Source organism: Ovis canadensis, chromosome 14, assembly GCF_042477335.2.
Source record: "Ovis canadensis isolate MfBH-ARS-UI-01 breed Bighorn chromosome 14, ARS-UI_OviCan_v2, whole genome shotgun sequence".
Lineage (NCBI taxonomy): Eukaryota > Metazoa > Chordata > Mammalia > Artiodactyla > Bovidae > Ovis > Ovis canadensis.
In genome coordinates, this window is record NC_091258.1 from 46,194,121 (window position 1) to 46,208,048 (window position 13,928).

Here is a 13,928-nt window from a genome sequence, read left to right on the forward strand (position 1 = left end):
TCAGCCAAATATCTATTTCACTTTGATTGTAGGGAACGTGGTTGACTACCACAGCCTTGGCCAATTATGAAATAATTAGAATGCTTTGTAATGTATATTTAACAAATTTTTAGAAGTATTTCTCAAACCCCTTGTATAGTTTTATTCATTTTGAGCCCTACTTTCCTGTTTTTCCTTATCTTTCAATATGATTATCATCCAAAGGAATTAAATCTTGCATTCTCCAGTTTGAGAAATAAGGAAGCAGTTTATAGAGTGCAACTTTATATACTGTGATTCCTTATAAGAGGAATAGTGTTATAGTGTAACTGCTTATAAAAAGAATCCCAAACCCAGTGTGGCGCCATTCCTACTAATCAATGATCTCGGTAAAAAGGTAATGCCAAAATGGAAACTGGCCGAGATCTTTAGATAAGAGATACACTAGACTTGAAGAACTGGGGTGAGAGTTATTAAATGGTTTCATTACACTGAAAGTTAATCAATAACCTCAGATATGCAGATGACACTACCCTAATGGCAAAGTGAAAGTGAAAGTGAAGTCGCTCAGTCGTGTCCGACTCTTTGCAACCCCATGGACTGTAGCCGCCAGGCTCCTCCCTCCATGGGATTCCCCAGGCAAGAGTACTGGAGTGGGTTGCCATTTCCTTCTCCAAGGGATCTTCCCGACCCAGGGATCAAACCTGGGTCTCCTGCATTCCAGGCAGATGCTTTAACCTCTGAGCCAAAGGAAGAGGAACTAAAGAGCCTCTTGATGAAGGTGAAAGAGGAGAGTGAAAAACTGGCTTAAATTAACTCAACATTCAAAACACTAAGATCATGGCCCCTGGTCCCATCACTTCATGTCTAATAGATGGGAAAAAAGTGGAAACAGTGACAGACTTTATTTTATTGGGCTCCAAGATCACCACGGATGGTGACTGTAGCCATGAAATTAAAAGACACTTGCTCCTTGGAAGAAAAGCTATGATAAACCTAGACACTGTATTACAAAGCAGAGACATCACTTTGCTGACAATGGTCCATATAGCCAAAGCTATGGTTTTTCTGGTAGTCATGTACAGATATGAGAATTGGTCCATAAAGAAGGCTGAGCACCAAAGAATTGGTGCTCTCAAATTGTATTGCTATAGAAGACTCTTGAAAGTCTCTTGGACTGCAAGGAGATCAAACCAGTCAATCCTAAAGGAAATTAACCCTGAATATTCATTAGAAGGACTGATGCTGAAGCTGAGGCTCTAGTACTTTGAACACCTGATGCAAAGAGCTGACTCATTGGAAAAGACCCTGATACTGGGAAAGATTGAGGGCAGGAGGAGAAGGGAGCAACAGGAGATGAGATGGTGGGATGGCATCATCGACTTAATGGACATGAATTTGAGCAAACTCTGGGAAATAGTGAAGGACAGGGAAGCCTGGCGTGCTGCAGTTCATGGGAATGCAAAGAGTTGGACACGACTGAGTGACTGAACAATAACAACGATACTGAAAGTGATGGGGAGGAGGCATCTTTGGAGAGAGGTGTTGGTGTACCATAAGTCTCTATAGCTTCCATGAATGGAAAGGGGAGAGGAGTATTTCCTTCCTTCAAGTCTCCACAGCAGAAGGTCTTGGCAGGACTACTCTGAAAATATAAATGCTCTCTCTTGAAAGTTTGATGGCATAACAGCTTGGTGTGTAACACCTGCCTTGAACACAACAACAGAAACAATGCATATTTATTAGAAGCTTCAGCAGTGGAGCAAAGGTGAGACTGTGTGTTGAATGGCCTGTGCCCCTAGTGTTGACGCTGCAGCTGCAGCATGAGTATTTACCAGGATCTAGAAAAGCCATCCTGCTTTCCCACCGCCACCCCACCCCCCATCACACACACACGAGAGAGAGAGAGATCTGGCATGGGATCGTTGCTTCCAAATAGAGTTGAACAGCTCTCAGCACATAATCTAGATATCTTAGGACTGGGAAAAGGTCGGTGTCCAACCACAGCAGGTAAGCATTGTGTCTGGCATGGGAAACTGAGCCCTACCAAAGAGCGCTGGGTGTCTTTGAAGAATCCGCAAAATTCTTGTGGAGAAATTAAGCTTCAGAAAGGACATCGCATTCTGTACCACTCTATAAGACTGGAAGTCAGACAGCATCTGGGCCATGTGCCTTTCCGTCATCCCCTCTTGGTGAGGCTCAGAATCCTCAGCGGGCAAATTAAGGGAGAAGGAGTCCAAACAGTGGGAGGAGGAGAGGAGAGAGACTGGCGACCTGCCCTCCTGAAACTCTAGTCTTCATGTCCGCACTTGGAGCAGCTGGGGAAGAAGAGAAATCCCAACCTTAAAAAGCCATCAAGGTTTGATTATTCCATAGGACTGGATATTACACTTGCTAACATGAAATTGTATGCGTGTGTGTGTGTGTGAGAGAGAGAGAGAGAGAGAGAGAGAGAATTGGATTGACCTGGTAACTGTTTGCATGGGCTAACACCAACCAAGGGAGACAGAGGTGTTTGTCGTATTTATCCACTGTCAGAGAAAGAGGCTGTGCAAAGGGTGACAGATTTGGAGGGACCAAGAGAGACAAAGATGAAGGTCCCCTATAAGTCCTCCTCATTCTATGTAATGGCTGCATGTGACACAGAGTTGCTAGAGGATTTACAGGGGGTGGGAACAGGGTCTAATCTGACCTGAACGGTCAGAGAAAGTGTCTTAGATGGCGAAATGCCTGAGATGAGTGTTGACAGATAAGTGAAGGTTGATGGACTGTTGAAGTCTGATTGTTCTTAATACAGAAGCATCTAGAGCCCACATTCTCACCTCCTGAGATGACTTGGAAATCTGAGTCCAGGAATTTACAAATTTATTTGCACCCTTTATATCCATCTTGCCAGGTGGCACTAGTGGTAAAGAATCCGCCTGCCAGTGCAGAAGACACAAAGAGATGTGCATTCAATCCCTGGGTCGGGAAGATCCCCTGGAGGAGGGCATGGCAACCCACTCCAATATTCTTGTCTGGAGAATCCCCATGGACTGAGGAGCCTGGCAGGCTACAGTCCATGGGGCCACAAAGAGTTTGGTGCTGCTGAGCATAAAATACTTCATATCTGCACTCATCATCTCTGCTTGATTCTCTCTTCTCCTTCTGCCTGAAAACATTTCATATTCTCCATGACATTCAGCCCTCCGCTGTCTTCCCCAAAGGGTCGAGGCGGTTCATTCAAGCCATTGAAGATAATAAAGGAGGCCTGCCACATTGCTTTCCTTAGGTCCTGGCATGAGACCCAGCAGGATTCTGCTTGCATCTAATCTTTCCCAGGTTCGCCATTGCTGTCAGAGGCTGCTTTCCCCTGCAAAACCCTCTTGGCATTCTGTAATTTCCTGATATTGCAAGGAGACTGATATTGAGGAGGCTGTGAGGATTGCCTTGGGAAAAACACATCAAAAGACAAAACTCAGCTGCCTTTACCTTGCCCCTCAGCTTAGTTATGCAAACCTCACCTGGCAGAAACATGAGGAATCCATTCAGAGCCCTGGCCTCCCAGTCACTGGGAAGAACGCTGCATCCAGCTACAATTCACTGAGCACCTCCTGTGAGTCGGATCTTTTGATTAAAAGTACTTTGTGTATAGTATCTCTAAATTTCACCCCAAAATGGCAAGGGAGACATTATTGCTTGCATTCTGTGGGTGAGGAAAAATGAGAGAGAGAGAGAAGGGTTAAGTAGAAACCCTGCTCTCCTTCAGCAAGACCTGGAGTAGGGTTTCCAGGGCTGGTGCCCATTGCTGTTGTTTTATGAGGTGAGTAAGTCCATCTTTCAATTCTCAGAGCAGTCTTTCCGGCAGAGCTTTTTGAGACTCCTCCAAACAGTGCCCTGCAGTTGTTTCCTCCCCTCGCTCCCAAAACCCTTTGTCCAAATCTTGCAAATGGCACCTACCTTGATGCTGTAAGGGTTTATTTATGTGCCTGCATTCCCATCAAACTGGACGGTTCCCAGGTGCAGAGATGGAGCTCTTGCCTTCTGTTTTCACTAAATATCTAGGCCTGTTCTGCACGCAGTGGGGCTTCTTTTTTCAACAATATTTATTCACTTATTTTGGGGTGTGCTGGGTTTTCCTTGCTGCATGGGCTTTTCTCTGGTTGAGAAGAGCAGGGGCTGCTCTCTAGTTGCGGTGCCCACGGGCTTCTCATCGGGGAGGCTTCTGTTGTTGCAGAGCACGGCCTCTAGAGTGCTCGGGCTTCAGTAGTCACAGAACGTGGGCTCAGTAGCTGTGGCACACGGGCATAGTTGCTCCATGGCACGTAGGAATCTTCCTGGACCAGGGATTGAATGTGTGTCCCCTGCATTGGCAGGCAGACTCTTATCCACTGTGCCACTAGGGAAGTCCCCCCAGTAGAAACTTCTTAAAGTCATTGAGGGATCCGTGCATCATCATTTATACATAAGAAATAGGGGGGAACTCGGAGACATGAGACAATAAGCAGAGGTCACATAGCTGCCACTTTGAAATCAGAATCTGAAGTCCCTCTCTCCTAACTGCAAATATATAGCTGTTCTTCACTATATGGAAATGGGATTAATAGCAGTTTTATGACGCCTCTGAAGATATTATACTGGACTACCAAGGCAGACTCAGAAAGCTGCGTCTGTGTGTATGTGTGCACACACGCACATACATAGAGAAATGCGGATGAATTTACCGTTAGCATGGTATTTCTCCAGCTAGCCCGCCTGACGATCCTGGTTCTCATTTCTTTTCTGAGATAACATTCCACCATTGCACAACTTTCATTCAACGAAGATTTATGGAGTGCTTATTTCCATGTTGCAGGCAATGTCACAGATGTAGGGGATACACAAACATATAAATTTACTAATCTGAATTTCAGTGGTATGAAGAGTACAGTATGCTCCGAGAATGGGTGATAGAAAGCCTTGACCTGGGCTGGTCCTTCAGAGCGAGCGTCCCTGGAGGAGTGAAGGCAGATCTGAGAGCTAAAGGAGAGACAAGATTTATGTCTGAAGTAGATGGATGAGAGGCTAGGCGCCCATGGAACGTGTGTGGAACTGAAAGGGGGCTGACAATGCTCGAACCCAGGGATCAGGAGAAAGAGCTATGTGACTCCCTGCAGACGTAAACAGTGGCCAGGTCACGCAGGACCCTGGGAAGATTATTGATATTCTGTCCCTTACTCTAAAAGCACTGTAACGGCGCTGACAAGTTTCAGCTGGAGACTCATATAGGCAGTCTTGAGTTTCTCTCCCTGTTGTGAGAGTGAGTTGAAAGGAGATAAGGATGGATGTTGGGAGGCCAGTTATGAACTCCTGATGTGGTCAGGGGAGAGATAACAGCATATCTGAATATTCTGTAAATCACCAGAGTCATCTATTTTTGTCTCTCTCTAGAGAAAGGAGAAAGTTCAGTCAGTCTTCTGGTTTTGACATAAATCATTAAAATTTTCTCTCTAAAGAATGTTGTTCTAATTGTCCTACAGAGTCCTCCCAAGTGTCCTCTAGAGGTACACACTGTAGGAAAACTGGATGCTGGGCTTCTTAGGGTCTGTGTGTGTTGAAGAAAGTCTAGATGCTACGACTCTTTTTTTCTCCACCAACCTCACATTTCCCTGTCTGTGCCCGAGCCTGTCCTCCGCAAAGCTGCTGATGACCTGAGTTTGAGAGGCCCACATTTGGGAATCTCCTGAATAGTCAGTTGACTTAGCTACTGTCTGGAGCCCAGTGGAGACCTGATTCTTCACCTGGCTTGTGTCTCAGATAGAGGGCTTGGCTGCCTTCAACAGACGTGTCTCTGTGGTTTGTCTTGCCTGCTCAACATGCAGAGCTGATGTGCAGGGAGGCCCCTGTCCTCCTCTTCCTTCTCCATCTCCTCTACCACCACCAGCACACTCCTACTATCATGCAATGGAGTAGAGACTGGAGTGGTGATTAGAGCAGTTAACCTTCATCTGTTAACACCAAACTGAAGAAAGGGGAAAAAAGAGAAAGCAGAGCATCCTCAGATTTCTCTCCTAACCAGGGGTTGTGTATCACACCAGCAGAGATAATGCCCAACTGATGGCTCTGCCAGCCTGATTAAGCCTTTTTTATCTTCTCTGAAACTGCAGAGGAGCAAAGGCCACCTCAGCCATCACTGCTCTGAACCAGAATCTGGCAGTAGAGTCCCTTCCCTTTTATCCTTCGAGCCCTAGAGCCATTCGCTGGGGCTCACCTAGCACAGCTCCTTGCATTTTACAGTTGGGAAGGCTGATAAACAAAGAACACGTTCATTCATTCATCCCAAAATCTGTACACAGCACCCTTTCTTTGTGTGGTAGGCTTTGTACTCAGTTAGGGAATCAGAGAAACATGAGTCAAGTCCTCGCTGCTGAGGAAGCTCTCTGTCTGGTAAACAAGGGAATTAACCAGAGCCCGGGGAGAGCTCTAACCTTGCAAGGTACTGATAGCTCATAGGGAGAGAGTCCAGAGCGGCCTGGCCCTGGGCCCAAGGCTCTTAGAGAGGCTGAATCAAAAGTTCTATCTCTCTTAGAAAGTATTTTTTCCAAAAGCATCTAACTTGGTCAGCCTTGGAGTTGAACACAATGTTTTCTCCCTATCTTGTGTTTTTCAAGGCAGGAGTATTTCAACTACTACCATATTAGGCAGATAAATGTATATTTTAGTGCTTTAATTTGGATCCTGGAAAAGATACTGCAACTAGTTACCATATTAAGTGCTGACTGTGTGCTAGGAAATGTCGGATTCTACCCTCTTAGTTCTCAGTTACGTATGATATCTGATGAGCTATGTACCAGCAGGCATAGTACAATTAGAATACACCGTCACTAGAGATGTAGCGGTAGTGAGGGATGGCTTAGTGAAAGACAGAACCTTTGCCTCAGTCCTAGAAGAATGGGCACAGTGTTGACAGAGGGCTGTGCCCTGCAGAATGTCCTGCCGCTTATCATCCTGGGTAAGCTATTCGCCCTGTGGCCACTGAGTTTCCTCAACTATAAAGAAAGAGAGGTTAATTAATAAGACCTACCTACCTCATGCTGTGCCAAATGAAAGATTTTGTTGCATAGAAATAATGATGCTGATGCTGGTGGTGGTGTTAATCACAATATTGATGATGACGATAAGGATATTGGTGGTAGTGATGGTGATGACGACTATGGTGATGATGGTGTTGGCGACAGTGACGATGATGGTAGTGTTGGTGTTGGTGATGAGGCGTATACGGATAATGATTTTGTGGTAATGGTGGTGATGATGATGGCAACGCCGACCTACGCCATTTTTATAAACGTCATGATAACCTTCAAACATGCTTCAGAGTTCTAAAGTTATTCCACTGTTCTCTCCAGCCACTGACGTACACTGGTTAGAGTGACAATTTGCCCAAGGAATTGTCCAGTTATCCATGCAGTCCCGAATGATGGGGTGACAGTTCCCAGTTGGCTGCGCCAGCCCAGCCCATGGGTGTTCCTGTCCAGCCACCCACAGGCAGAAGACAGACAGCTAACAGAGGGATTTGACATCCAACACAAGAATCCTCTCTTGTCTTTCAGTAGAAAGCTTATTTTCTATGTGGAGAGTTTGATGGATATTTCTTATTTCTCTGTTTTCTGTACTAGGCAGTAAACAACACATTCCATTTCATTCTTTACAGTGTTTTTATCAATAACAAGATTGCCTCCCTGCCTTTCTTGTAAGTACCTGGATTCGGGGTCCTGTTTATAGCTTCTCTAATCAGAAGACTCTTTTTAGTCTGAGGAAGAATAGCAGAGGGCCTGAGAGGAAGGGATCTCTAGAGTTTGAATGTTGTCTTCCTCATATGTTTGCCCTGTGGCCTTTGGCAAGCTTCCTGACACTCTGAGTTCCATGATACCAGTGTCATGCTCTTTGTCTCCTTTCCTCCATCGTCACGTCTTTCCTCTCTCTAGTCCAGTCCTTCTCGCATCAGTGACAGTGATTTTAAGTCACCTGAGATGTTTGCAGTGAGCTCCCTTGGGATGCCTGTTGCTCTTCTTGGCTGGCTGAGAACAGCTCTGGGATGAAGGGTGAGTTCTGATCGCACATCCTGGTGCGTTCTAGCTGTAGAGATGCGGCTCTGTTGTTGACAGGACGGGACTTTCAAGGGGCTCTGGATATGTCGGCAAGACACAGAGCAGACCACGTTGAACGGTTTGTGGAGTTGTTCTTTGAAGGTGTTGTTTAGTCGCTAAGTTGTGTCCCACCCTTTGTGACCCCAGAACATGTCTTAAAAATAGCCCACAGCTCCCTCCTGCAGCCTGGCCCTCCCCCCTGCATTCTGATTCTGCTGTACTCTGTAATCAACAAGTGAAAGCAGGTCCACCTAACCTTGACATAAAAGCTTTCTTAAAAAAGAAAAGATAGTATTAAAAACTGAGTGCTCTCCAGAAAACGGATGTAGAAGACAAAGTAACAACAACATCAGTGAAAATAAAAGTAACAACCAAGTGGTTGTACCTTCACTCGGCACCTTGTGTTTCACTAAGCTCTTATGCGCGTTATCTCATTTAATCCTCAGAAGGACCGCGTGGGGTTTGTGCTAGTATTTCCCTAAATTTGCAGATGAGAAAACTGAATTATCAAGGGGGTAAGGCTCTCCCACAAGATGCACAGGTTGCAGGGAGCAGAGTCAGGATTTGCATTCAGCTCCTCTGCCTTATTCTTTCCCAAGCACATGCTGATGTCACAATATTTCCTTCTCAGATCTGTTAGAATGCTGATAATGTAAAAATGTCAGGGATGATAAAATGCAGACAAGTTGGACTTCCCTGGTGGTCCGGTGGTCAAGAATTTGCCTGCCAGTGCAGGGGACACAAGTCCCATCCCTGGTCCAAGAAGATTCCGCATGCCGCAAGGCATCTGAGCCCATGTGCCGCAACTACTGAGCTCCTGCGCTGCAACTCCTGAAGCGCACGAGAAGCGAAGCCACTGCAATGGGAAGCCTGTGCGCCGCAACCCGAGAGTAGGACTCACTTATCGCAACTAGGGAAAGCCCACACGCAGCAATGAAGACCCAGTGCAGCCAAGAATAAATACATACACAAATAAACACAATTTAAAAAAATGCAGACGAGCACCAGGAGTTCTAGCTGGCAGCTGGAAGATGTCTTTGCCTATGCGCTCTTGCAGTTTGGGCTGGATACGTCTCTGTTACAGAGGGCTTTCATACCCATTGTAAGAGGTTTGTAGCATCCCTGGCTTCCACTCCCCCACCTCCAGTGTGACGACCAAAAATGTCTCCAGACATGTCCCTTGGATACATATTTGTCCCAGCTGAGAGCCAAATATATTCTGTCCCTCCAGGCTTCAGTATCCATCGCAGGACCGATCTCGACATTCTTTAGCTACTGGGCCTTCCTTCACAGTTTTTCTTGTCAGTCTGACCTCTCCCCATTGCCAGCCATCCTCTTTGTCCCTGCTTGATCAACAATAAAATGAAGAGGACACTTAGAGAAGTAATGTGACCTTCCTTATAAATGGTAATGACAAATAGTACTTATTAAAGGACCTAGAACATGATGATACTTAACAAATGCTAGTTAACTTCCTTTTGCCCATCTCACCTACTATACTAAAGAAACCAAAATTGAACTTTGTCTTCCTGCCTCCCATGAAAGAATCTAATAACCCATACCACCCTCGCGAATCCATGGAATCTTTTAAAAAAGTCAGTTCCCAAATTTGACTGTGCTGTGTGTATATATTAAGTAGACATTTGGGAACATCTGGATAAAGAATGACTTTCCTTATTTTTTATCCATATGTCTGCGCCTCTCAGATACGACCCAACTGATTTTAGTTGATTATGAAAACTAAATGGGCCCTGTATGGACTTAAATCTTTTGTTTAAAACAGTTCAGTTCAATCTCAGTCCATCAAGTGTTTCATCTAAAATAAGACCATGGTGTGATAGATTTACATAACAATGCTTTAGATTTTGATGGGGAGTAGAATTCATTGCACATCCCTGACACAGACTTTCCATTCTGACTGAAAGAAAGCAAGTTTTTTTCTGTGTGTATATGTGTGAGTATGAATATGTGTTTGTGTGTGAGCATATATTTATGTACGTGAATGTATATGTGTGTCTACATATCATGCACATGTGTGTATATAGATAATTTCATGTATCAGTGAGAAAAAATATGTGGCTGACATAAAGCCATCTATATGCTGTGAAAGTAAAAAGGAAAATTTAACATATTGGCCAATCTGCATAGAACACACATACACAAATGCAGCCCATCTTGGAAGGCAAAAAAAAAAAGGTACTTTCCTGCCTCTAATGGCTTGATAATAGCCATTATTGGCAACAATGCAAATGAAAAGAAAATAAAAAGAGGCATTTTCATGCACTGCCCATTAAGAGCAGCATACACATAAACTCATGAACTTGGAAAATAAATAAGCAGACTGGTTGCTAAACAAAAGCTTGATTTCATTTCCAGTGCTATCGATGGATAGTTTGTCATTAAAAAGATAGAGCTGTTTAAGCTGTCCCAAGGGAAAGACTTAAAGTGGGATAAAAAAGAATCCAGTGGAGTATGCAGACCTGGGCCAGTTTTAAATAATTGCCATTCCACCATGAGTCCAAAGAGATTATGTTGAGACACGGCCCATCAACCACAGCGAGCAGGGCTTTCTTTTGGGACAGGATCCAGGCCCAGGTTGCCCATGGGACCCCATGGGGACAGCCCTTGGACAAGGATGGAGGCGTCTTTGCCTCCACTCTGTGACAACATGCTTCTTAAAAACCCGCCTGTCTGTTTCCCTTGCTAGTTTGTCCTGTGTCCTCGTATATCTTTAGATATTGCCTGTTAATTCTGGGATGGAACTCAAGAGATCGTTAGGTCCGGCTGCCTGCCTTAACCTCTCTAATCAATTTACCTCCATAAGTTACTTCGATATCAATCCATAAAAGGATACTAACTTTATTTCTTGGTGCATTAACTCATTAAATGAGGTATGCACATGGAGTGTATAATAGTGGCTGGCATATAATACATGCTCAGTATATGACCAGTTTCATTGTTTCTGTATTTACTATTTTTTGAAAGGCAGTTGATATAAAAGAAACTTAATCGAGTTCAGAATTAGACAGAATTCTGTTCAAATCATCATTGCATGGTCTTAGTTAAAGATTTAGTGTCCATGGGCCTTAGTACCCTCATTTATACAACATGGTTGATGATTCTTGGTATGTTTCTTGACTCTTATGAGAAGTAAGTGAGGAAATACTTGCAGAAAGAGGGAGGGACATAGTAAATTCTCGGTAAGAATCGGGTACTATTATCAACACTTCTAGCAATACCATTTACATCTCAATGGAGGACAGTCCCTTCTATTACTGAAATTGCTGACATCAATGGGATGGAAGATGAATGGTATTCTTCCTTATTACTTTTGCCTTGTAGTGATGTCATGTATTGAGTCATTTTCCTCTTGACAGTAGAGTTTTAAGGAGAATTTGAGGGTCCCTTGGACTGCATGGAGATCAAACCAGTCAATCCTAAAGGAAATCAACTCTGAGTACTCACTGGAAGGACTGATGCTGAAGCTAAAGCTCCAGTACTTTGGCCACCTGATGCAAAGAGCCAACTCATTGAAAAAGACCCTGTAGCTGGGAAAGACAGAAGGCAAAAGGAGAAAGGGGTGGCAGTGGGTGAGATGTCTAGATGGCATCACTCAATTCAATGGACATGAATTTGAGCAAACTCTGGGAGATAGAGAAGTTCAGGGAAGCCTGGCATGCTGCAATCCAAGGGGTCTTGGGGAGTCGGACACGACTTAGTGACTGAACAGCAACAACAACAAAAAAGAGGAAAGAAGATAAAGAGTAAGAGGTTGGTGATAAAAACCCTATGTGTGGACCTCGGGGGAGAAGGGGAATCTGAGTAGCACTCATGGTTCCCTGGAGGGGTCAGAATGGAGGTCTGGGAGGATACATTCGAAGTCTCACTTCTGTACTGAGCATGAACTGTGCTAGGGGTTGGGGGTGAGACAGCAAACAAGGCTGACATGGTCCCTGGTTAGGGAACAAAAGGTCTAGTAGGGGAGAAAGAGGACCCTTAGAATACAGTGGTGGGTAGTAGGGTGAAGTAGAGATTCAGAGATCATGGCCCTTAACCCTGAAGCAACAAGGAGGACTTCCTGGAGGAAAGCACATCTTGGAAACTTCTAAAGGATTTATAGGACTCAGGAAAAGTTGGCAATTCCTCTGCCACTTATGAGCTACCTTGCTTAAACTTTTTGAACTTCTGTCTCTTTTTCTATAAAATATGGGTAAGATAATATGGACTGTGATCATATACACATATTTTAATATATATTATACTTGGAATTCTCCAGGCAAGAATACTGGAGTAGGTAGCCATTCCCTTCTCCAGGTGTTCTTCCCAACCTGGGTCTCCTGCATTGCTTCCCTGGTGGCTCAGATGTTAAAGAATCTGCCTGCAACGCAGGAGAACTGGGTTCAATCCCTGTGTTGGGAAGATCCCCTGGAGAATGGAACAGCTACCAACTCCAGTCTTCTGGCCTGAAGAATTCCATGGACAGAGGACTGTGGCAGGCTACAGTCCATGGGGTCACAAAGAGTCCGACATGGCTGAGCAACTTTCACTCCTGCATTGCAGGCAGATTCTTTACCATCTGAGCCACCACGAAAGTCCTATATTATATCATATGTATATTTGGTGGCTCAGATGGCAAAGAATCTGCCTGCAATGCAGGAGACCCAGGTTCGATCCCTGGGTCAGGAAGAGCCCCTGGAGAAGAAAATGGCAAACCACTCCAGTATTCTTGCCTGGAGAATCCCACGGACAGAGGAGGCTGGGGGGCTCCAGTCCATAAGGTCACAAAGAGTTGGACATGACTGAGCAACTAACACAGACAGATATTTTAATAGGTGATTCATCTATATATATATATATTTTTTTTTTTTAATTTTCAGGCAGTTCCAGCTTTTATTGCCAAGCTGAGGAGTTTGAGCCAGTTACTCACCCACTCTGGTCTTTGCTTTGCAAACAGCAGTTCCTAAAATCCCGTTCTATGCTTTACAGTCTGATGAACAGAGCAAGGCTTTTCTCTGACAACCCTGCCTCTCCCCCTCCCTCCCTCCCTCCCTCCCTCTCTCTTTAGCTCCCTCTTGCTCTTGCCTACCACTCCCTCTCCTGCTGTCCAGCCCCTCCTTAAAAGGCCTCAAGTCCTGCTGAGAACAAGAGGGCATATTTTATGCTGGGTGCACACCCATTGGGGACCACTTCCCAGACCTCAGCTTCTCCCTCCATAATTGAAGTGGAGGCTTTGAAATGTTCAGTGCGGCTTTCTCTGAAGTTGAAGCTGACCAGTTTCTCCTGCTGCCTCCCAAGCCTTTAATTTGTCAGTAAAATTGTTCAGTTTTCTTATGACCACTCGGGGTTTTTCATCCTCCTGTGGTTGCGGAAATGGAGCCTGGTGAGCGATGCCTATTTTTACAAGAACTCCTTTGCACAACACTGGCTGTCTCTGGGAGTGGCTTACAGGGAAATAGATGAGTGATTTCCTTCAAGGGCACCTGGATACCCAGAGAATTTGAGTTTCACCTTTTACTTCATTGAGACCTAAGGATGGATGCTGCTTTCTCTTAAACAGGCACAGGGGAAGCATGATTCTAAGAAAGTGCATTTTTCTCTAAGCCAACATCAAATCCCATCTTTGCCCGTGATGAGCTGTGTAACTTGGGTATCTTCTCTGAATTCCAACCCTGTTTCTTCATCTGTATAATGGGGATTAAAATGTGAGTAACAGGACTGATCTGAGAGTGAAAATTGCTGGCATACTACATTCGCATCACTAACCTAGCTCTCGTGCAGATGTCCACACTCCCTTGCCTTCAAGGGGACTGCAATGTCATGAGAGGAGCTCAGGATCTCAACAGA